Source organism: Protopterus annectens, chromosome 10.part0 (assembly GCF_019279795.1).
Source record: "Protopterus annectens isolate FY-2018-M chromosome 10.part0, PAN1.0, whole genome shotgun sequence".
In the NCBI taxonomy this organism is placed as follows: domain Eukaryota; kingdom Metazoa; phylum Chordata; order Ceratodontiformes; family Protopteridae; genus Protopterus; species Protopterus annectens.
The window spans coordinates 1,450,740,649-1,450,765,639 of record NC_056744.1 but is presented as its reverse complement, the minus strand read 5'-3'; the positions used below and the strand labels follow the sequence as shown (position 1 = coordinate 1,450,765,639).

The following is a 24,991-nucleotide window of genomic DNA, read 5'->3' as shown; positions in this document are numbered from 1 at the left end:
TTCCTTGTTTTCTGCACATTCAGAATTTGTTAATATTTTCTGTTTAAGCAGTGACATTAAGTATTGCTGATATTTAAGCATATGAAATTGACAATTTAAAGCCCTCACAGCCAAGGTAGCAGAAGTGTAAACCTTTTTCCCCCATCTGTCCAGTGCCCTTGAATCCCTATCAGAGGGGATAGGTTTTTTTGCAGTGGAAGCCTTGACCCCTTTGGGACCCTGAGAAATAGTTTCTGGGTCAGCAGCAGGGTTTTTATTTATGTGAATCTTGAACCCTGTAGTATCTGTCTGGCTTAACAGGTGCAGGGGGTAAAGAGTCAGGAGGGGTAAAGAGTCAGGAGACAGGCTGGACTCTGAAAATACATCATCTACAATGTCTAAAACAGGGGGGATAGCAAGAGGTCTGTGCTGAGGTAGTAAAAGAAAGTCTCTGAGCCTTTTCTTAGATTCTGAGTAGTCTTGGCTCTCCCAGTGGAAGTGCTCCCTCATGGTATGCAGGGTTTCCCCAAAAGAATAATCCTCAGGAGGAGAGGCTGAAGTCTTCAGCAGCAGAGTCCTCATAGGGAGGAAGAGAGTATTCCTGTTCAGAAGAGGGGTAAGAGAAAATGGAAACCTGATCTGAAGATTCATATTCTGTCTCTTGCCTAGGCCTCTCAGTGGCGTAACTACGAGAGGCGAAGTGAGGCAATTGCCTCAGGGCGCCAAGCAGCAGGGGGGCGCTTTGGGCCGACGGATGTTGTCACGGATTGTACTTTGCTTATTTAGTAAATGTCCATCGTCCGGTGGTAAGAATCCCAGTCTGCAGCCCTCCCACCTAGAAAAAAAAACAAGAAAAAAAATCCGTGAAACAAAAATTTCATTCAGACTGCCTTTATCGGCAGTCTGAATGCAGAGAAATGGGTACCCAGCAACCTGTGCTGTAGGATACCCAGACATCTGTGCGGTCAACTACCGCACAGAACAGAGGAGCTCCAAACTGCTTCCCTTGCAGTCAGGGCCAATGAGGAGTGAGCTGAGAGCTCTCTCTTAGCTCTCGCGGGAATTTCGTTGCGCGGGCGTTGTGTAGAGCGATCAGGGTTTCAGACATGGTCAGACGGTTGCTGGCTTCGTTTCTTTTGGCTGGATTATGAGGTTTAGGAGGGAACTCTTGCTCTGCAGAGTGATATCCCTCTTGCATTTGGTTTATTTACACACAAGGGGAAACAAATGTAGGCGTGAGAGACGTGTTACTGCTACAGTTAACAAAAGTTGAAACAGAGATCTATGGATGACTGAGAGAAAACATTATATCAGTGGCCAGCAGTTGTATCCAGTTCCAGAAGGTGTTAAACCCAACCAAGGTAATTCTGTTACTGTTGTTGACTGAATGATGTCTCTTTTTTTATCAAATGTGATTTGATTGATTTAAAAAAGCAAAACAGGAACAGTTCTGTTAAAAAGTGCTAGCTGATGAAGGAAGATTATTATTACCAATGTTTTGTAATCTGTCATATGCATACCTTACAAACACTGAAATATAATTCAATGAAATGGAACAGCTATTCAAAACTAGAGAAGAGCTTCAAGACAGGAATTAATTTGACTAAGCAAGTAAGTTAACAATAGATGTGCTGTAAATATAACAGAAGCATAAGTAATTTACTGAGTTTCCCCGCAAAGCTTTTCAGTGACAGAATCTGCTCATACTGGTGTGTGATAGATAACCACACTCCTCAAAAGCCAAGCAGCACCAGAGTTTGTAGCTGCAAGTTAGCATAATAGTCTCACTGCCATAGTGAGTCACTCAACAATGACAAGGAGTACACATGTACTCCTCACAGGCTGGTCTAGAATATTTTTTTAAATGTTTTTTAATTGATCCCTGCTTCTGGTGAATTTCCACTTTGTACCATTCAATATGTAGTTATGTATTATTTGCACATAGTTATGGTTTAATACATTTATTACATTTTATGCTTTATGGCTGTCAACTCAGCATTGTATAATGGCATTCCGGATGTGGTATTTTATTATTGTCATAGAGTCATTGTTTTGTGTAGTTGCCAAGTTTGTGTGTGAGAGTTATTGTATTCCTTGTGCTGAATTGGGTGCACCTAGCCATCTGGAAGGCACCACTGGGTATTTTGTTTGGTTTTACTGCATTTTATATATATATATATATATATATATATATATATATATATATATATATATATATATATATATACACACACACACATACATATATATCAGAGATATATTTTGTGATGATCAGAATACTAGGTTATAAGGGGCCACAAATACGTTCATATTTTATTTGGCTCAACTTTATTTCATTTCACAAAGCCTCTTATAGGTTTCTTGTTGTACTGAAAGAATAATGGCTTGTAGTACTGTATTGCAGGTGGGTGGCCATGGTGGTGCAGTGGTTAGCATTGTCACCTCATAGCAAGAGGTTCTCCTGTTTGATCCTTGGCTGAGGTGCCTTCTGTGCGAAGTCTGCATGTTCTCCCTGTCGTTGGCATGGGTTTCCTCCGGGTGCTTCTGTTTCCTCCCACATCACTTTGAGTATGTTAAGTATAGGTTTTCCATAGTTACTATTTCCCAGTAAAGTGTGGTGGAATGGCATTGTTTGCTGGATTTTTGATTACCTCTTTTATATGGTCCACGATAGTTTGTTTTAGAATCCAACCATTCTGTATTATGACTTGTGCATATATATAAAATTATATGATGAAGTCTCAAAATTCACTTATTTATTAATGAATTACTTAATTAATTACATTTGTTAACTGGGAAAGTCTGACGGGGCTAGGAGCCCGTTTTTAGCAGAGAAAAGCACCAAAAGACAGTACAATTATATTGTTTTGAATATGAACAGCAGTATTCAGTCTACAGTATTGATTATGAACATTAAAAAAACACTCAATATAGTACAGAATTTAGGATAGCACAAAAACATAGTATATACAAATTTCATATTGCATGTATAACATCACATTCATAAAGTAGTTTTATAATTAGACAAACACAAATAGATGTATAGAATTGTCAGACCCATATAGACCAAAATATAATACATTTAAAAGCAAGCCACCCTGGTGGTCCACCAATTAAAATTAAATCTTCAGTAAAAGAAAAACTTATTGACCTTAAGTTGCTTCAGTTATTTCTTACAATATTAAGATATAAAACAAGTCTTTAATGCAACTATTAGTAGGAAGTCATAAAGCATTTTTTGTGTCACTATATGTGATTTCTTTGGCTTCGGTCATCTCGATGGCTTGGGTTCCCGGGGGGGGGGGGGGAGTTGGGGCGGCTAGGAAAAGTTTGCCTCAGGGTGCTTCTAACGTAGTTACGCCACTGGCCTCTTATCAGGAGGGGGATGGGAACCCCTGATCTAAGTAATTAGGTCTTCGGCCATTTTGAGCATCTGTTTTTTAGGCATGGAGGCCTGTCCATGGGCTTGCTGCACTTGTTTCTTTGTCTTTAGTGGTGCTTTAGTCTTTGTCTTTGAAGCTGTAGTCGGTTTTATATATAACTGTGTAGGCCTGAAAACACCCTCAGAAGCCGATGCCTGCTCAGTGGCTCCGGACCCATCTGAGGGAATATTTTCCAAGTGTCCAATACCTTGAGTTTCCAGCGGCCTAGTCTGCTCCATGTGGGAGTCGGAAGCGGCCTGCGGCTCTGAGGTAGCGTGTGTCAGGGGCTGCGAAAGCGCCACACTGGGAACCAGCGACTGGCTTAGAAGAAGCCTTGTCGTCAGTTTTGGACCTCAGATGCCTGTCCTAGTCCTTGCTTTTCTTGTGAATTGTGGTAGTCTGATGGCTATCCGACAACATTGTGTAATTAAATCTTCGGCCAAAGTAATGAAATGCAAAATCGTACCGACGCTTAATAGTGCGTTGGTTAAATCTGGCACAAAACCTGCAATTAGCAACGTCGTGATCAGGGCCTAGGCAAGGAATACAATAAGAATGAAAGTCCTTATGAGGTATTTGCTTCCCACAAGAAATACAATTATTAACTTTTTCTGACATCGGTCTAGAGCAAGAAAAAAGTTTCCCCAATGGGGTACTTAGCTTTAAATGAAGACTTCGGATCTGAAATTCGAACACGTAAATCTCAGGAGTCGGCCGACTGACACTTGCAAACTGCTTCTGCTTCGGGCACTGCGCGGCAAGGAATACTGGAGAAAATGGCGTCAGCCGCATCTTTTATACCCCTGGCGCACTGACGTCAGGGAAGAGGCGACAGCAACCAACGCCGAACCAAGACTTTGGAATTCAGGCCGACTGCGGGTAGCCTGCCAGCAGGATAACCCAAGAGTAATGACTGCAACAGTGAAACACAATGAACATCCCCTTCCGGACCTCGGAGGTTTCAGTTAGAACAGTTTCAGACCGACACCAACATTACACTTCATCGGATTTTTTAAATAGAAGTGTTATGTGTTACAATACCAAGAACAGCTCACAGAGCTAAAATATCTACAGCAGTACCTAACTTGGTTCAGAATATACCATGAAAGAGAAACTTTCTTTGGGGTGAGGGGTCTCTTCAAAAATGTAGAGGATATCGGCACACACAAACATGGCCCACAGCATACACAGCAAAACAAGGGCATGTAAACACGATACTTGCCGACGAGAGAACGTTGCAATTGCAGTCCAACTCCCTTTAACCTTTAAAACGGCTGCATGAAACACTAATGTGCAGCAGAAAAATATATATATATAAACGAGCACGGCACACACAGATGCCGAAATGAGCATTAATAACATGCTAAAATTAGAAAAAACAAACGAGCAGCAGTAGTGATAAATATACAAGCTATCACTATAAACCAACACTTGCATAAAAAAAAAAAAAAAAAAAAAGACGGCTCATTCTGAGTATCAGTAACGAAGATAAATGCAGATACCAAGCCGAATTCAGCATGCAGCATGGGACCTGACTAAAACAGAAGGCAGCATTCACACATGGGAACACAATGACTAGATAATTAACTGAGAACCAGCAGTAACAAATAAAATGTATAACCATAATACAATAATAATATACAAAATACATATAATTATATATAAGCAGCTAGCAAATACAACAGAAGGCTAATCTAGATAGTTGGCAGCAGCATACACTACTGAACCATGTGGCAAACAGAAGCATAAACTATATCAGGCAGCACAAAATAGGGCTAGAAGTGCATTCAAACAGGGGCTGTGTGTAGAATTACATTTTTAATTCACTAGGAAGACTTATCTTACCAATGAAGCAAAAAATGCAGAAGACAATGCAGGCAATCCAAACTTTTCAGCAGTCCCTCAAACAAATGCAGTCGACAGGATACACATACAATGAAAAGGAGTTCCACACACCACATGGGTTTTATTAGGCTGAGTGGGCTGGGTAAGGCAGGTCTGACATCACAATGTGGGAGGAACACTGGCTCTTCTATACAGCATGCAAATCAGGCGGGGATTACATCACTTTGGGGGAGGAAACATCCCGATAGCTAGAGCAAGAGCAGATGGCAGATGTGACATCATAATTTCAGAGCCAGCTACAGGTTTTTCAAGTTGGTTTGCAAAGTGAAACAAAAACAGTATAGAAAGCTAGGAAGCAGAACAGGGAAAACAGTTGAGTGGGTTATTTTTTAAAGCTGCAAGGGTGACTTTTTTTTAAGCTTTATCAAAGAACAGGGACTGGAAGAGTCAGCAGGTTGGGGAATCTGCTTTAATATCCTGTTGTTTTCCTTTAAGGAATGTTTGTATAGATGTGGCAGCTGTAATATGCTATGCTTCTTACATGATGTGAGTACACATCATGTTGCTGGGATGTGGTGAATGAGGAGGTCAACCGTAAGAAAATCTCCCCTTTGCAGTGGAAGACTTGACTCATCTCTGCCCATTTCTACCTCTCCCCATAGAATCAGACAACAAATAAGGTGGCAGACACCTGGGTCACGTAGTTAGCACAGTGCAAACCTACCTCCAAAGTAATGCAATATGCAATATGAACACCTCATGTAAAAGAGGTATGGGGATAGCTGTGTAGTCAAGAGGGAGGGTAAATAAATGAGAGAACTTGTCTACTTCTGAAAGTTATTGATTATTGTAACTTTTTTCATTAACCTTCTTTAGAAGAGTAACCACATTGCCATTAGTCCACTAGTAGGCATTGGTCTGCTTTTGTAAACTGTTGGTCTTAAGGTGGCAGCTCATAACACTGCTTTTCTTAAAATAGTTGTTGCCACAAAGATTTAGAATGTATGCATCATAGCACTGTAACTGAATTGCAGGTTATACGCTGAAGAGAGGCTGTTTAGTAGAGCAGTGTTTTGAATAAGCAAGCCAGTTATGTTCAGTTTTCAGATATTTTGCATAGGCATATAGAGGAAAGGTGTGCAGCAGGGTGCATGCATTTTTATTTATTTAATGGCATTCGCTAACAAGTCTGACCCGACAAAAAGCCCATTATAGTGGAGGCCCACTGAGTAAAGCTCCACAATGTAACAGTAAGAATACTATTGCATATTGTAATTGCAACCAAAGAAAAGAAGTGTACAGTAGAAAAGTAGAGAAAACATTCAGTATCAAGTATCATGGTATACAATTCAATGCAATATAAACATCATGACTAAATTTCCTTGAATAGCAGCTGTTGTCTCAGCTCTAGAAGCTTACTACTCTTTATACTCTCGCTCCTTTTTTTCCTCGGTTCCAATAACAGACATTTTTGCTATAGTGTTAGCTACATAAACCTATGAACCTATGAACATTTCCTATATTCATTCCTTTTCTTTGGTTGAATTTTATTTGCACAATGTATGACCTCCATTTCATAGTCTTTTTACGTACAGTAGCTTTTTAATTTCCAATATAACCTGTCTGCAGATGTACTCAGAAAAGTCTTTATTTGTAATTTGCATTTTCTCTGTATAACATTATAGATGTGTATTTTATTTTATTTTTGTATTTTTATTTTGTTTATATTGGAGCTTTTCTCCCTGGGCCTCCACTGAAAATGGGTTACTAACCCAGTGGACTTTCCCAGTCAGGAAATAACTAAATAATTAAGTATTTAAGGAACATTATATGCAGTTGTATATGAGACAAGAGAAGGCAGGTGGAGAGTTAGTGGCATAGATAGAGGGGAAAGGGTTGTGAAGGGAATATAGTAGTAAAATAGACACGGAAGTGAGTAGAGAGTAGCAAAGGAGTGAGGATGTATTCTGAAGAGAAACATTGTAAAACAAAAAAAAAATGTAATTAGGATGAATGGGGTGGGGGGGTGAAAGAAAGGAGGACGTGACAAAGACAGGAAGAAGGAATGGAGATAGATCTGCCATCACTATTTCCTCCATATTTAAAAATAGGGTGTTTTGTGGTTTAACAAAGTAATTTGTCAGTTGATCTGAGCATTCTTGGGGGATGAGTATATGGACATTAGTAGCTAGTGAGGGACAGGTGTCGCAGTGGCGCAAGATTTTGTGTGCTTGCTTTAGCTGGTTAAGTTTGATAATGTTAATGATTTCTAGCCATTTAAGATGTTTTGAGTACAGTACAATGTTGAGTGCATGTTGGTTGTTTGGCAGTAAATGTGGCAATTTTATGTATGTCTGCCCTAGTTTTAAAAGTAGAGAGGAATGGAGATTAGTGAAGGTAGAAGAACCATATAGGAAAGTGGAAGCTATACATTATTTAGTAGAATTAGTAAGAAAAGGTTGAACTCTGTACAGCTCATCTAGTTTTTAATTAATTTTTTTTGTTAGTTTTGTTTAATCACATTTTGGATGTATTGGTCAAATTAAAGAATAATATCTGAGAGTCTGAGAAGTTTGGCATGGGAAACCGTTTCAATAAGAGTGTCATTAGTGAGTGTAGTGAAAACTGTAAAGGCATTTATATTACGTAGTCGGACTTTTAAAAGTTCGATCATTATATGGTCATCACCATATGATCGAACTTTTAAAAGTAAAAAAATGTAATAAAAAAAATAAACCAAAGAAAAAACCTACCTGAATGATTTAAGTAGGGGGCAAGCCCCCCCTACACCCCTCACACCCTCCACTCTTTAAATATACCAACTCCGAGATCGCACTACAGTGCAGAAAAAGGAAATCTTCCCCTTATGCACTGTACAGAAATCTCAGTTGAAACGTTCAGACTTTTAAAAGTTCGATCATATGGTGACCATATGACGTTCGAACTTTTAAGAGTTCGACAACGTGATATAGACCCACTGTAAAGTGGGGTTGTGGTACGATTTAGGGTAAATAGAAGTTTATTATTTTTGGCACTGACAACAAGATTTGATTTTTTTTCCTGAGCCATGGTTTAACTGAGGAGAAAGTTGAAAGGCTTGTGAGAGAAATTATTCAGGTGTTTTGGATGAGCAGGTTAAATTGGGTGAGTGGTCCTGTTGTTAGATTGTTTCTGTACAGAATGACATCACATACATCTGGTCGTCTGACTGTTTCCATGCTATCACCAACACTACAAGCTGCCAGGGTTTAGCACCTGTTTACTACAATACACACAGATCCAGCAGTTGCACCACATCTGAGCAATGCTCTAAGTCATAAAACCATTCCACTCTTCCTATAGGAGCTACAACCTATTCTCTAGCACAGACATGACATCTCTGGCTCCCTTCAAAACTGTGGGATAACATCTTTATGGTTTAACCGATAAAGTAATTTAATTTCAAGAATATTTTTTCAAAATCAGGTGCATTAACCTCGTCTCTTCCAGTATATGCTGTTAAAATGTATACATTTAAACAGTTGTAATAATGCATGTGCATTTCTTTTCTGTCCAGCAAGAAATACTGTTGATACATTTTAACACAAGCAACTTTACAAATTAATTTTTAAACACGAGCATCTGTACAAATCATTTTGATACACAAATGACATACAGTTCTTTACAAAATTCCAGCTAGCTGTGCTGGCATAAGTTATACATCCACTGCTGTACTTCTCCTGGCGTGGCTGGCAATACCTCCTATCAACACAATTAGTATGGAAATTGAGTAGGCAGTGGAGATATTCGTTGGGAATGTTGCATGGTGCCATTGTTGTGACCTTTGGTTTGGAAAGTTAGGTCTTGTTTAGCAGTCTGAGTGGACTGAAATATGAATGGAGTGGAATTGTTTCTTTGGACTGTGGTTAGTAGTGGACTTTGTGGGTCATTATGACGTGAGAGCTGTTACAAATTTGAAGAATTGGGTGTTAAAAGTACAAGCTGTATCATAGTATGGAGAGGTTGCGTAGGGTTTAGGTTGGGAAGGACTACCTGATTTCAGGAGTTGATACTGCTGACCAGAAATAATTTCTGTAGAAATATTTGAAGTCTGAAGATTGGTGAAGTATGTTCTTTTGTCATGACAGACTTGGGCCTTAGTTGCATTTCTTAGATATTGGCATGTTTGGAAGAAAGATGAGTTTTTTCCCCCTAGGTATTCCATGCTTTGTGAAACTATGAAGGTTATAGCAGAAGGAGCTATTTCATTCACTTGTGAACTTCTGTGATTGTATGACTGAGAAAGTGCCACTGAATATTTCATAAAAAAAACTTCCATTTACGTGAATCTAACATTGCTGCTTCAATCAGGGAGTTTGAGAAGGCAGATCTGCAGGACTGAAGGGTAGACATTGCTAGTATTGCAGACACAAGGGCCAGTGACAGTAAGTGATAGAGCATAGAGTTGATTTGGGTGTAGGTTGTTTAGGAATGATAGAGGTAGAGGTGGAGACAGAGTGGCAGTTTACATAAAGGGATGGCATCAGGTGTGAGGGCATAGAGGAGGAAGAAAGGGCAAAAAGCTGGGCAAGAGAGCAAGGAGAGTCAGAGCCTAGGTTAAGTGCCTTGACAGTTTAAGTTGAAGACGGTGGAGGAAGAGTTGACAGATTGCCCTATCCTAGCTATGCTTCTGGATACACAAAGACGCAGCTGTCCCAGGCACAAGATGTTATGTGTGCACTTTGCAGATGCCGATGACAGTAGTTACAGTAGTAGAGTTTAGAAATTAATGCCAGTGCTGTGTTTGTGGTCATGGCTGAAGTACTTTATGTGTAGTGTTTTAACTACAGCAAGCTACTTGTTATATTTGTAGCAAGCAAGTTTTTTTTTTACAGTTTCAGAGCTGACGAGTATTTTGTTCTGCTCTTCAGCTTTAAGAAGTTATACTTGAGGAGGGAGCTGGATTGTGGAACAACACAGAGTGCCAAGTAACTTAGCCACTGTTCTGTATGTGTCATACACCATGAGTACATCAAGGGAAGGAGGTTATAGACTGGAGAGGCATTTAAATGAGAGAGAGAGAGACAGGAGGAAGTTGGTAATATGCACAGGTATCTGCATCTTCCAGGAGCAGATGGAGATTCCAGGCGTCAAGATAGAGGGTCGGGATCCAGTTGATGTGGTATGACTTGGAGTATGGAGGAAGTTAAGAATGCAAAGACAAAGATGAGGTGGGACTTCAGTAGGGTGGATTATGCTGTGCTAGGGATGAGGTCAAGGATGATTTATGTGGCAGGGAGTATACTGAAGTAGTTAATGAGAAAAGAGTTAGTGGTCAACTACTGTGGGCTGTGGACCAGTGTGTGTGATGAAGAACTGCAAAAGACATGAAGGCCAGTTTTGTCTCACTAGAAAGTAAGGCTAGCAGTTAGGGTACAAGACAGGGCCAGTGAGAAATGGATAGATAAAGCAGGCACTGTGCATAGAGACAGGCAGAGAACAGAGGTGGTGAGGACAGCAAAAGCAACAGCCGAGTTAGTGAGGACAGCAAAAGCAACAGCCGAGTTAGTGAGGGCAGCAAAAGCAACAGCCGAGTTAGTGAGGGCAGCAAAAGCAACAGCCGAGTTAGTGAGGGCAGCAAAAGCAACCGAAAGTTAGTGAGGGCAGCAAAGCAACGGCCGAAGTTAGTGAGGGCAGCAAAAGCAACGGCCGAGTTAGTGAGGGCAGCAAAAGCAACGGCCGAGTTAGTGAGGGCAGCAAAAGCAACGGCCGAGTTAGTGAGGGCAGCAAAAGCAACGGCCGAGTTAGTGAGGGCAGCAAAAGCAACGGCCGAGTTAGTGAGGGCAGCAAAAGCAACGGCCGAGTTAGTGAGGGCAGCAAAAGCAACGGCCGAGTTGGTGAGGACAGCAAAAGCAACAGCCGAGTTAGCAGAAGTAACCAAAAAGGAAAGGAAGGGCTTTTTTAGGGATATAGCACAAAAGATGAAGATTCATATGTTCATACTAGGCTATTAATTCGGTGGGCTAGCCTAGCCATAGCATCCCAGGTCATAAGTACCCATTGATATGAATAATTAGTACACAATTTCAACCTCTTTCTTTGAGAGTCCAAACCCAGATTTATTTTTGCGATTGTCTGTCCTTTTATCCAAGTTATGCTTAGAGGGTCAGGGAGCTACTTTGCTTTATATCCATGGGAAGTCTGTCCCATAAAATAGGGATTCTCTTATTGAATTTTGTATTGTAACAGCAGGACCTGTTTATGTTTTCTTGGAACTTTAAATCTCTTGAGCAGGTGTTTAAGGTATTTGTTTCTGAATGTGTAGGAGGTTGCATAGGACTAGATCTGTCAAGGCACTGTATGCTAGACAAAAGTACCCACTCAAGAGTCTGTAGGAAACAGAAAAAAGAAAGACAGCGCTTTAAGGCAAACTGTACGATACAAGGAAGACCTACCCTTTATTGTGTTTGAGATGATGATGCAGTCTGTCTGACTGGTCATATACTTAGACAAGTACATAGCAAAGGTGGCATTATACTCTATTATAGGCCTAAAGAGGGAGGAGTAGACAAAACCAATAACTTCCTTGCACCTCAAAGATATACTGCTGGTGATGAATGAGGCTGGATAAAAGGATTTCCTTACAGTAGGTACATGATGCACAAAGGATAGTTATTTTTCAGCAGAAGTGTTCAGGTCTGTAATGAATGAGTCAGTTTTCAAAGGGGGTGTCACTTGTGTGAATGGTGTGCAGGAGGGAGGAACACAACTGGCCAGTTTGAACAAAGACTGTAGGGAATTGACCGGAAACTGAAAAGGCATGGGAAAATAGATTCCATGATACTGACTGAATGCTTTTCTAAAGTCTTCATCAAGGTAAACTAAGGTTGACTCCTTGCTTGGTGGAAGGTGTGGCAAAATGGCAACAGTGAACATACAACAGGACATGGAGGGGAATGTAAACAGGAAATTGGCTGTCTTTATGGAGGTTAAAGCACAAAGATCACTTTCCAGAGTGTTAAAAAATCTGGGGTCACCCCCTCCCCCCACTGGAACTCCTCAATAGATCATTGGCTGCTACAGACATGCCACGAGGAGGAAAGTATGGCATCCTTGTTTAACATAAGTAAATGGAAATATTTAAGGACTTGCAGACCTGATAGCTTAGCAATGGTGGGGAAAATCTTGATGGAAAGTCGATTGATGTTTCTAGAAGACACCCTACAAGACCACAACTAATACAGGTGCATAGCCAGAAAAAGCTGTCAGTCAATTTGTGTTAGTTACTTGTTACAAAGCACATTACACAAAGCAGATGAATTTCAAACATGCAGATTTTAAACTAAGGTTAGGAAAAAGAGCGTAAGTCTGTTTTAACTAAACTTCGGTACTGAGAACAGTGTGCAAAGGTACTAAGAACTGTAAAAGTGTTACAATAATGAGAACAAAAATAATGCAAAACAAATTCAAATCATCTAAGGTAAGCGTGTAGCAAACTCCGTATCTCAGTGACAGCTTTTCAGTCAAGTGTTTATTTAAAGGACATAAAATATTATTAAATATGTAGCTTGCTTTCAGTATTAGACACTAAATATTGAATAATAGTCTTAATAGGAAAGAGAAAAAAATGGAGAGTTTAGCAAGCTTGTAGCCAGTCAGCTGTCACCACCATTTTCAAATGTCATAGCTGTATTGATAAGAAAGACGTACTAAATTGGTTACTATGTTGTCAACCCATTTCACCCAGGGATTACATTCTACTTGGAAAAGTCCTCCCTTTTACACTATGATCACAGAGGCTTGTCTGTCTGAATCCAGAACAGACACAGACCTGTTGGGAAATGCAGTATAGAAAGCTGTCAATTGACTCTTCTTATTGGGAAGCTTTAAAGGTTTTCTACATAATTTAACGGAAAGGTTAAAGGTTTTCTACATAATTTAACGGAAAGGCTGTTGGTCCAGATGACATACCTGTGGAAGCATGGAGGTGTTTAGGTGAAATGGCAGTGGAGTTTTTAACCAGATTGTTTAATGAAATCTTGGAAAGTGAGAGGATGCCTGAGGAATGGAGAAAGTGTTTTGGTATCGATTTTTAAGAATAAGGGTGATGTGCAGAGTTGTAGTAACTACAGAGGGATTAAATTGATCAGTCACAGCATGAAGTTATGGGAAAGAGTAGTGGAAGCTAGGTTAAGAAGGGACGTGATGATTAGTGATCAGCAGTATGGTTTCATGCCGGGAAAGAGCACTACAGATGCGATGTTTGCTCTGAGAGTGTTGATGGAGAAGTACAGAGAAGGTCAGAATGAGTTGCATTGACTTAGAGAAAGCATATGGTATTGTGCCTAGAGAGGAGTTGTGGTATTGTATGAGGAAGACGGGAGTGTCAGAGAAGTATGTAAGAGTGGTACAGGATATGTACGAAGGTAGTGTGACAGCGGTGAGGTCTGCAGTGGGAGTGATGGATTCATTTAAGGTGGAGGTGGGATTGCATCAAGAATCAGCTCTGAGCCCTTTTTTATTTGCAATGGTGATGGACAGGAGTCCCCGTGGACTTTGATGTTTGCAGATGACATTGTGGTCTGTAGTGAGAGTAGGGAACAGGTGGAGGAGACCCTGGAGAGATGAAGATGTGCTCTAGAGAGAAGAGGAATGAAGGTCAGCAGGACTAAGACAGAGTATATGTGTATGAATGAGATGGAGGCTAGAGGAATGGTGAGGATGCAACTAGTAGAGGTGGCGAAGGTGGATGAGTTTAAATACTTGGGATCAATAGTTCAGAGTAATGGTGAGTGTGGAAGAGGGGTGAAGAAGAGCGTACACGCAGGATGGAGTGGGTGGAGAAGAGTGTCAGGAGTGATTTGTGACAGACGAGTACCAGTAAGAGTGAAAGGGAAGGTCTACAAGAGGGTAGTGAGACCAGCTATGTTGTATGGGTTGGAGACAGTGGCATTGACAAAAAGGCAGGAGTTACAGCTGGATGTGGCAGAGGTAAAGATGTTAAGATTTGCACTGGGTGTGACAAGGGTGGACAGGATTAGGAATAAGTATATTAGAGGGTCAGCCCAGGTTGGAAGGTTTGGAGACAAAGCCAGAGAGGCAAGATTACGTTGGTTTGGACATGTGCTGAGGAGAGATGCTGAGTATATTGAGAAAAAGATGCTAAGGATGAAGCTACCAGGTAACAGGAAAAGAAGAAGGCCTAAAATAAGGTTTATGGATGTGGTGAGGGAGAACATGCAGGTTGTTGGTGTGACAGAGGAAGATGCAGAGGACAGGAAGAAATGTAAACAGAGGATCCGCTGTGGCGACCCCTAACGGGAACAGCCGAAAGAAGATGATGATTGAACACTAGTACATCTTTTTCTTTTTAATTTTACTGTGAGCAATGTATGATATGAAGTTGGCTTTCTGACAAACTGAGTCTTTACAAAGAAAGAGTTGTTGTGTTTTATAGAAAGCCAACTTTTGTATAAACAACTGTGTGCACCATAGCAGTGCCCATCCACTAACTGTTAAAATTAATGTGGTTATAGATTAGTTCATCCGAATGCCCTGATTGATTTCTGATGATTATGTATTATCGATGAATGCAAATTTATGAAGTGCTTGTTTATACAAAGAGGGTTTGATACTAAAGTTTAAGAGGAATAATATGTTGTGGAGATAAATAAGAAAAAATGTATATTTTCAACCTAAATGGAATGATGGAGGGGAGTGGAGACAAATATTTGACATTAATAGAACAGTAATGATCCAGACGGAAGCAGAATATAAGAAAATACCTTTATCGGTGTATTTTGATGCATAGAAGGCATTTGACAAGATAAGATGGGATTTAATGAGTAGGGTAATGGAATCATTTGCATTCCTTTTCCAGTAAGGTTAATTAGGAGAATATTTGAGAGGTCGGAATTAAAAATTAAAGTGGGAGGGTTCCTCTCTGTTAAGTTGTGCCTGAACAGAGGAACAAGGCTAGGCTGTCCTCCTTCCTCTCTATTATTTGCATTATATTTGGAGCCATTGATAAGTAAAATAAGGGGGCTGGCCACGGTGGTGCAGCAGTTAGCATTGCTGCCTCACAGCAAGAGGTTCTCTGGTTCGATCCTCAGCTGGGGTGCCTTCTGTGCAGAGTCTGCATGTCCTCCCTCTGGTCGCATGGGTTTCCTCCGGGTGCTTCGGTTTCCTCCCACATCCCAAAGACAATGCTGTAGGTGGATTGGACACTCTAAATTGGCCCTAGGCATGAGTGTGCCTTCTGTGGAAGGTTGGGCGCCGGGCTGGCAACTCGACACCGTAAAACTCCACTGCCAATCATGAGCAGACAGGTGATCCGCTGTGGCGACCCCTAACCCTGAAAAGCTGAAAGAAGAAGAAGATAAATAAAATAAGGGACCCAGAAATTAAAGGATATAATTGGTGTGGTAATAAAAATTGGCTTTATTTGCAAATTATATTCTTTTGTACCTGATAAAATAAGAAAAGGACATCTCAGTTATGTGGAACATTCTGAGACAGAAGTGTTTTCAGGATGTAAAATGAATGAAGATAAAAAAGGGGTGGGTATATGTAACCTGTGTCCCACATATGAATTGGTTCAGCATACCCACATTTATGGAGACATGATAACATTAAGTATTTAGAAGTATGGATTAAAAAGGATTGTTATGGCAGATAAGGATATGTGGGAAGAGACTAAAAAAGTTAATATAAAAACCGAGAAACTGGAAGCTCTTGTTTGTGAATATGGATAGTAAGATAGAAGCAAGGAAAATGTTAGTCCCATTAGTTGTCAGGCATTTTTTTTCAACTACCAGTGGAAGTGATGTGGGCAATAATAGAGCTGAAAGAATTTATCTGGGAAGGGAAGAGAGCAAGGGTCAAGTGAGTTATGTTGATCCTCCCAGTAGAACAAAGTGGTTTAGGATTATCTGATTTGAAGATACATTTAGAGCTACACAGTTGAGGCTCAAATGCATAACACAATTAGAAAGTTGTAATTCAAAGTGGAAAGGGATGATGTAACTGTGGAAGTTCAAGAAATAAGGAAAGAGTGGGATTGTAGATGCAGAAACTTAGAGAATAACAGCAGCAATACAGAATATTATATTTATAAAGTAGCAGAAAATATACTAAGAACCAGTTCAGCACAAATAAGGAGAAAAGGAGATGTTCTTCGTGTTTCACTGTTGCAGTCATTACATTTGGGTAATCTGCTGGCAGGTTGCCCTCAGTCGGCCTGATCAACAAAGTCTTGGGTCCTGCGTCGGTTGTTGTCCCTTCGTCCATGACGTCAGGTCATCAGGGGTATAAAACATGCAGCCGACGCCATTACATCAGTCTCTTGCCGTGCGGTGCCCGAAGTAGAAGCAGTTTGCAAGTGCCGGTCGGCCGATGCTTGAAATTTTCATTTTCGAGTTTCAGAACCGAAGTCTTCAACTAAAAGCTAAGTACCCTGTTGGGGAAACTTTTTCTTGCTCCTTACTGATGTCAGTAAAAGTTAATAATTGCATTACTTGTGGAAAGCAAATATCTCATAAGGATTTTCATTTGTACTCTATTTCTTGCCTAGGCCCTGCTCATAACATACCTTGTTGTCGGTTTTGTGCTAAATTTAATCAACGCACTATTAAACATCAGAATATTTTTGCTTCTAAATATTTTGGCTCACGATTTAACTATCCAGAAATGATGTCTGTTAGCAATCCGACTACCAGAATACCTAAAAAAACACAAAGAAAAAGAGACAGGCCGTTGAGGTCCAAAACTGACGACTACGCTTCTCCTAAGCCAGTCGCTAGTTCGCCGGTACTCAATGAGGTGCCTTCGCAGCCCCTTATGCCCGCTACTTTTGATTCTCAGGCGTCTACTGAGACCCATTCGGAGTCCGGTATGCCGCTAGATGCTTTAAGTATTTAACCCGTGGATGTCTCTACCTTAGATTGGTCCGGAGCCACTGTGCAGGCACCAGCTTCTGAGGGTGTTTTCAGGCATAAAGATTTGTATATTAAACCAAAGCCATCTTCAAAACTAAGGCCAAAATCTACTTCTATGTCTAAAAAACTGATGCTTGGACCATGTGTGCAGGCCCCTATGCCTAAAAAGCAAATGATCAAAATGGCTGAAGATTTAATTACCTTGATCAGGGGTAGCCAAACCCCCTCCTCCTAAGAGGCCTAGGCAAGACATCGATTATGAATTTTCTGATCAGGATTCTGTCTCTTCTGAACAGGAATTATCTATACCTACTTATGAGGACTCTGACACAGAAGATTCCATTCCTTTTGCTTCTCCCCCTGAGGATTTCTCTTTTGGAGAAACTTTACATACCTTAAGGGAACATTTCCACTGGGAAAGTCAGGATTTCTCTGAATCTAAAAAGAGACTTGGGGATTTTCTTCTTCTTCCTCAGCATAGGCCTTTGGCTATACCCTCCTGTTCTAGACATTGTTGATGATGTTTTTTTCAGAATCTAGTATGGCTCCTGATTCTCTGCCTCCGGCTCCTAGTACGCCATACAGATACTACAGGGTTCCTGACTCCCACAAATTCCTTTTCAAAAATCCTACTGCTGATCCTGAAACCATTTCTCAGGGTCCCAAGGGCATTAAGGCCTCTACTGCTAAAAATCCTACCCCTTCTGATAGAGATTCCAGGGCACTGGATAGATGGGGTAAGAAGGTTTACACGTCTGCAACCTTGGCAGTCAGGGCTTTAAACTGTCAATTTCATATGCTTAAATATCAACAGCCTATCATGGGACTACTTAAACAGAAAATGATGTTAATCTCTGACTGTGTGGAAAATAAAGATTTGCGGGATTTATTACATTCAGCTGAACAAGTTGGAAAACATACTTTGCAATGTGGATGTCCTTGAAGGATGCATCTGCAGTCATCACATATGGGTTGTCCTGCCTCAGGCAGCCCTTCGGTCGGCCGGATTCCAAAGTCTGGGTCCGGCGTCGGCTGATGTCGCACTTTCCCCGACGTCAGAGCACCTGGGGTATAAAAACATCAGCCGACGCCATCTTCCCCAGTCTTTCTTGCCGCGTGGTGCCCGAAGCAGAAGCAGTTCGCAAGTGCCGGTCGGCCAGCTCCTGTAATTCAGCTACCGAAGACTTCAAAAAGCTAAGTACCCCGTTGGGGACTCTTTCTTGCCTCAGCCGATGTCAGATAAAGTTAATAATTGTTTAACTTGTGGGAAACAAATACCTCATAAGGATTTCCACTCTTACTGCCTACCCTGCCTAGGCCCAGACCACGACGTCTCGGCCTGTTCAGCCTGTGCTTCCTTCAACCGACGCACTCTTAGACGTCAGGCGGAGTTTGCAGAGGAATTTTTTGGGGCTAGTTTTTCGTATAAGATGCCGTCGGAGACTCCGACTTCTCATTTAGTTAAGAAACGGAAGGACAAGGACCGACACGTGGGCCTCGGTTTCGGCTGAAGCCACGGCCAGGCCTACCGCGAGTGTCTCGGTCTCAGCTGAAACCGAGTCCTTGGTACTTCCAATTACCGAAACCGCTCAACCGACTACCTCGGTCCCGGAGGCCCTTGCTGAGTCGGTTATTGAATTTCCAACAGAAACGGGTGTCCTGGAACCTTCCGACACCATTCCTTTAGACAAATCTACACCAGCACATGGTGCAGCCAGGCCTCCTGCATCCATGTCCATTAAGGCTTTCTCCAGGGCTAAAGCTGCTAAACTCTCAAAAGCTTTGCCTCCCAAGGTTATCCCTCAGGGACCCTCTACTGGTTCACAGATTCTAAGCTTAGCAGAGGATCTTATCTCCTTAATTAGGAGCTCTCAACCTCATCCAGACAGGGGCTCTCAACCTCCTCCAGACAAAAGGCCCAGGGTTGAGCCCTCTGATCCCCACTCCTCAGATGAGGCCTCTGATGGCTCTACTCTCTCGGACCACCAGGAGGAGGCTTTTTCGGCCTACGAGGATTCTGATGCAGAGAAATCTATTCCCTCGGCATCCCCTCCTGAAGAGTTTTTCTTTGGGGAGACACTACACACCATGAGAGAGCATTTCCAATGGCAGGGCCAGGAATTCTCTGATTCCAGGAAAAGATTAAGGACCTTTTTACATTTGCCTCAGCATAGACCTTTAGCTATTCCTCATGTTTTGAATGTCATTGATGATGTGTACTCTGACTCTAGCACAACCCCTGATTCTCTCCCTCTGGCTCCTGCCAAACCCGATAGGTACTACAGGGTCCCGGACTCACATCTTTACCTTTACAAGGCCCACTCTGCTGATCCAGAAACTATTTCACAGGGCCCTAAAGGGGTTGCAGCTGCCACTGCTAAAAATCCTCTCCCCTCTGAAAGGGAGTCCAGAGCTTTAGAGAGATGGGGTAAAAAAGTGTATACCTCTGCTACTCTTTCTATGAGGGTTTTAAATTGTCAATTTCATATGATACAGTACCAAGAGTATTTGTTAGATGAATTGCATAAAAAACTGTCTTCACCTGACCCCCTAGACCGCAAGTCACTTCAGGATCTGGTACATAACTCACAACAGGTTAGCAACCATTTCTTGCAATGTGGTTATGATGCACTGGAAGCTTCATGTAGGTCAGCTATGACTGGTGCAGTCATACGTAGGCATGCTTGGCTGAAGGAACAATCTCTGCCAGACCATGTTAAAGCAAAGCTGCTGGATGCTCCTCTGGAAAAGCAAAAGTTATTTGGCTCCACGGCTCAGGAGGTCTTAAAGAAATTTGAAGAAAAGGCAAAATCCGTACAAACAGTCAAAGATTTTCTCCAAGTACAACCACCAAGATTCAGCAGGAATTGGCCTTCCAAGAATTGGTCCTTTCCAGACACAGAGAGGTTTCAGAGAGGCAAGAACAGGCATGCCAGAGGTAGAGGGCAAGCTAGAGGCTCCTACAGAGGACGTCAATGGCAGCCTCCCAACCAGGGAGGTAATGCAGGACCTTCAACTGCTGCACAAGGACAGGCTCAATGACTTTACTTTGACACCGCCAACCAGGGCTCAATTGGAAGCACCTTTGGGCGGAAAGCTTTCTTTATTCTCAGAAAATTGGCACAGTATTACAAGGGACAAATGGACACTACAAATAATAGACAAAGGATACAGGTTTCATTTCCACACATTACCAAAAAGAAAGGACATGCCAGACCTGCCACCGAATCAAAGGGCAGAGGCTTTGAAACAAATTTCCAGCTTAATGCAAATGAAAGCTATAGAAAAGGTTCCTCTCTCAGAACAAGGCCAAGGATTTTATTCCAGACTATTCCCTGTTCCAAGAAAAGAAAAACAATGGAGGCCTATTATCGACTTGTCCGCACTGAATACTTATCTCATTGTGCCAAAGTTCAAAATGCTGACTCTACAGCAGCTCCTTCCCATGCTGGGCAAGGGGTCTTGGCTGGTAACTCTAGACCTCAAGGAGGCATACTTGCATGTCCCTGTCAGACAAAGTTGCAGAAGACACCTCAGATTTCTTGCAGGGTCAGAGCATTATCAATTCTCAGCATTGCCCTTTGGCTTATCTACTGCACCCAGAGTATTCACGAAATGCCTGGCATCAGTAATTGCACACTGCAGACTTCAGGGGATTCAAATATACCCATATCTGGACGACTGCCTTATACAAGCGGACAGCCAACAAACTTTGGTAAAACACTTAAATTATGCCATCCACCTACCTCAGGTCTTGGGATATACAGTCAACTTTCACAAATCAAGACTTGTTCCATCCCAAAGAATAACCTTTCTGGGTGCAGATCTAGATACAACCACCCAAAATGGCCTTCCTCACAGAAGAAAAACAAAATCAACTACCAGATTACTTCAAAAATCTGACAAGACAAACCCAGCTGACTGCAAGGAAAATCCTGCAGGCCCTGGGTTACATGGCTTCTTGCATCCTTCTGATTCCGCAAGCAATACTACATATGAGGAAACTACAATGGTACCTAAGGAGTTTATGGACTCAGCACAGTCACAGCCTGGAAACTTTGATACCACTCATTCCATGCCTCCAAAAGGAATTTCTGTGGTGGGCTCAAGCAAGCCAGTCAAACAGGGGTCTGCCTTTCAGCAAACCAATAGCCAGCCAAACCATTACAACAGACGCTTCAGACCACGGATGGGGAGCTCACATGGAGGGCAGATGCATTCAAGGTCTATGGTCACAAAAAGAGCTACGCATGCACATAAACCAAAAGGAAATGCTGGCAGTGATACATGCAGTCGAAGCCTTCAAACCCTTTCTGCATCACGGCCATCTGCTAATAAGGACAGACAACACCACGGTTATGTGGTACATAAACAAGCAAGGAGGCACCCATTCCTATCCTCTTTGCAGGCTGGCGATGAATCTATGGGAACTTTCCTTGAAACTCAATATACAGCTACAATCCCAGTTTGTGCCAGGGAAAGACAATATACTGGTGGACAGCTTAAGCAGAAGTATCATGGATGCACACGAATGGATGCTGCATCCAGACATCTTTCTACAGATAACACAATCATGGGGGAGGCCGGACTTAGATCTTTTTCCTCCCCCCACAATCATCAACTGAAGAAATTCTGCTCAAGGACATACCACCCAAAGGCATGGAAAGTGGACGCCCTCTCTTTCAGCTGGAGAACTCTAACAGTGTATGCATTTCCACCTCTCCCATTAATGGCCAAGGTTTTACTGAAGATCAGGACAGAGCAGCCAAAAGTGATTCTGATAGCTCCGGACTGGCCAAGACAGCACTGGTACCCACTGTTAAAGAGCCTGTCACGCACGAAACCATGGCCTCTTCCTCTATGGCCACTTCTACTGACACAGCACAATTACAAAACTCTGCATTCCAACCTGAAAACCTTGCAACTAACAGCCTGGAAAATACCTTGACTCCTCCTCAGGACAAGCTATCCCAGAAAGTGAAAGATATTATTATGGAAGCTCGCCGGCCTTCCACAAGAAAGGCATATTCAGCAAAATGGAAAAGATTTCACATTTGGAACACCACAAAGGGCCTAGATGTGACAGTGATGAACATGGCACATTTCCTGGAATACTTGGCAGAAATGTTCCACAATGGTCTGTCTTACTCTTCCATTAAAATTCATGCTTCAACAATTTCAGCAGAATACAATACTGATCCACCTGTCTTCTCTCATCCTCTCCTAAGACAGTTTCTAAGAGGAATCAAAAACATCAATCCTCCAAGGAAACCACCTCTACCTACTTGGGACCTTAACTTCGTGTTGGAAAAACTAACACTGCCTCCCTTTGAACCAGCAGCATCTGCAGAACTGCAGTTCCTGTCTTGGAAGACTGCTTTCCTTCTGGCTTTAACCTCAGCAAGAAGAGTATCTGAGTTACAGGCCCTTATGGCAGTACAGCCATTTCTTATTTTTCATCAGGACAGAGTTTCATTGAGAACCAATCCTACATTTATGCCAAAGGTGGTATCCAGGGTTTCATTAAATCAAGCTATTCAATTGCCTACCTTCTTTCCAAATCCACAAAACAAAGGGGAGAAACTTCTGCCCACCCTGGACATACACAGACAGTTGCGCTACTACTTGGACAGAACTAAAGGTTACAGAAAAACTGACCAGCTGTTGGTAGCATATGCTGCTGGTACACAAGGAAAAGCAATTTCCAAACAGACAATTTCAAAATGGATAGGGAATTGCATCCGTTTTTGTTACTCCTTTCATGGAAAAACTGTGCCAGCTAACATTAGACCTCATTCCACGAGAGCCACAGCCACCTCCACAGCCTTCTTAAGAGGGGTGGCTACCAAGGACATTTTAGAAGCTGCTACATGGAGCTCTGTGCATACATTTGCCGAGCATTACAATTTACCTTTATATTCCGGATCCAGAGCAGGCTTTGCTACGGCAGTCCTGCAGGGCATTTTAGCTACACCTTCCTTTACATAGTTCCTCCACCCCCAGATTGGCTATGGTATTCTACCCATATGTGATGACTGCAGATGCATCCTTGAAGGACATAGTACAGTTTTGTACCTACCATAAATGTAGATGTCCGATAGGTATGCATCTGCAGTCAGGTTTACCCTCCCTCCTTCCCCTCTGTGGTATTTCTTGGGTACTTACCCCTCTTATAGCTAGCTGGGGTGATCTATTATGGTGTATTTGTTTTTATATTATTGTGCATGTTTGGATTTTTAAATGCATCCCTCCAAATTTAGCCTTCCTTAGAGGGCACCTGGCATCTGGGGCAAGAAAAACTGAGGAAGATGGCGTCGGCTGATGTTTTTATACCCCAGGCGCTCTGACGTCGGGGAAAGTGCGACATCAGCCGATGCCGGACCCAGACTTTGGAATCCGGCCGACCAAAGGGCTGCCTGAGGCAGGACAACCCATATGTGATGACTGCAGATGCATACCTATCGGGCATCTACATTTATGGTAGGTACAAAAGTGTACTTTTTGATTCCTTGGAGGCCTCTTGCAGGGCTGCTGTAACTGGATCTGTGCTAAGAAGGCATGCTTGGCTCAAAGAGCAAACTCTGCCTGACCATGTTAAAGCAAAATTGTTGGATGCTCCTTTACAACAGGACTGTCTCTTTGGTAATAAGGCTTAAGTGTTAAAAAAGATGGCAGATAAAGCTAAATCTATGCAAACTGTTAAAGATTTCTTGCAAGTGCAACCTCCAAGATTTAGTAGGCACTGGCCTACTAAGAACTGGTCCTTTCCAGTCCCTTTGAGAGCCACTTAAGTCAAATCCAGACATTCCAAAGGCTCCAGGTTTCAGTCGCAAGGAACTTTTAGAACAAAACAATGGGGTGCCTCCACCTCCAAATCTGGAAACAACAAGGCACCTCCCTATGGTAAACAGTGTCAGTGACTTCCCTCTACAATCACCAAGCACTTACCTTTTAGCTGCCCCTTTGGGGGGGAAACTGGCAATTCATGCACGAAACTGGCAACTTATTACCCAGGACAAATGGGTTTTAAATGTAGTATCCCAGGGATACAGATTTCATTTCCACATGTTGCCAATCCAAAACGGATGGCTAGATCTTCCCCCAAATCAATGGGCAGAGGCCCAGAAACAAGTTCTGTCCCTCATGAACATGGGGGCTATTGAGCCAGTACCAGAAGAGGAAAAGGGACAAGGTTTCTATTCAAGACTTTTCCTGGTACCCAGAAAAGACAAATCATGGCGTCCAATTCTGGACTTATCCACTCTAAACACATTTTTGGACATTCCAAAATTCTAGATGCTGACTCTTCAACATTTACTACCTATGCTATGCAAAGATGCCTGGTTGGTAACTCTAGACTTACAAGAGGCTTACCTGCATATCACAATCGGGGAATTTTGCAGAAGATACCTCCGCTTCTAAGCAGGCTACTTGCATTACCAGTTCTCTGCACTGCCCATTGGCTTATCTACTGCGCCCAGGATCTTCACAAAGTGCCTGGCTCCAGTAATTGCATTTTGCAGGCAAAGAAATATTCAAATATATCCATACCCGGACGATTGTCTAATTCAGGCAGAAAACAAGAACATTCTTCTAAAGCATCTGGCGTTTGTAAAAAGGGTTCTAAGTTGTCTAGGGTACACCATAAACACAAAGAAATCACAACTGGTACCCTCTCAAAAAATTACATTCCTGGGTGTAAGCTTCAATACAACTGCCCAGATGACATACCTTACACCAGAAAAGCAAATTCAATTGGTGACTTACTTCAAACAGGTGGCCACAAAAACCATGCTGTCTGCAAGACAAATTCTGCAAGCCCTGAGGTTC

The 24,991-nt window shown here is 42.1% G+C and overlaps 1 protein-coding gene across 4 annotated transcripts in view; it reads left to right on the top strand.

Moving 5' to 3' along the window:
- The window catches only part of OSBPL9 (oxysterol binding protein like 9), a 2,070,592-nt gene that overhangs the window by 494,585 nt on the left and 1,551,016 nt on the right, over positions 1-24,991 (top strand). The window lies entirely within an intron of this gene.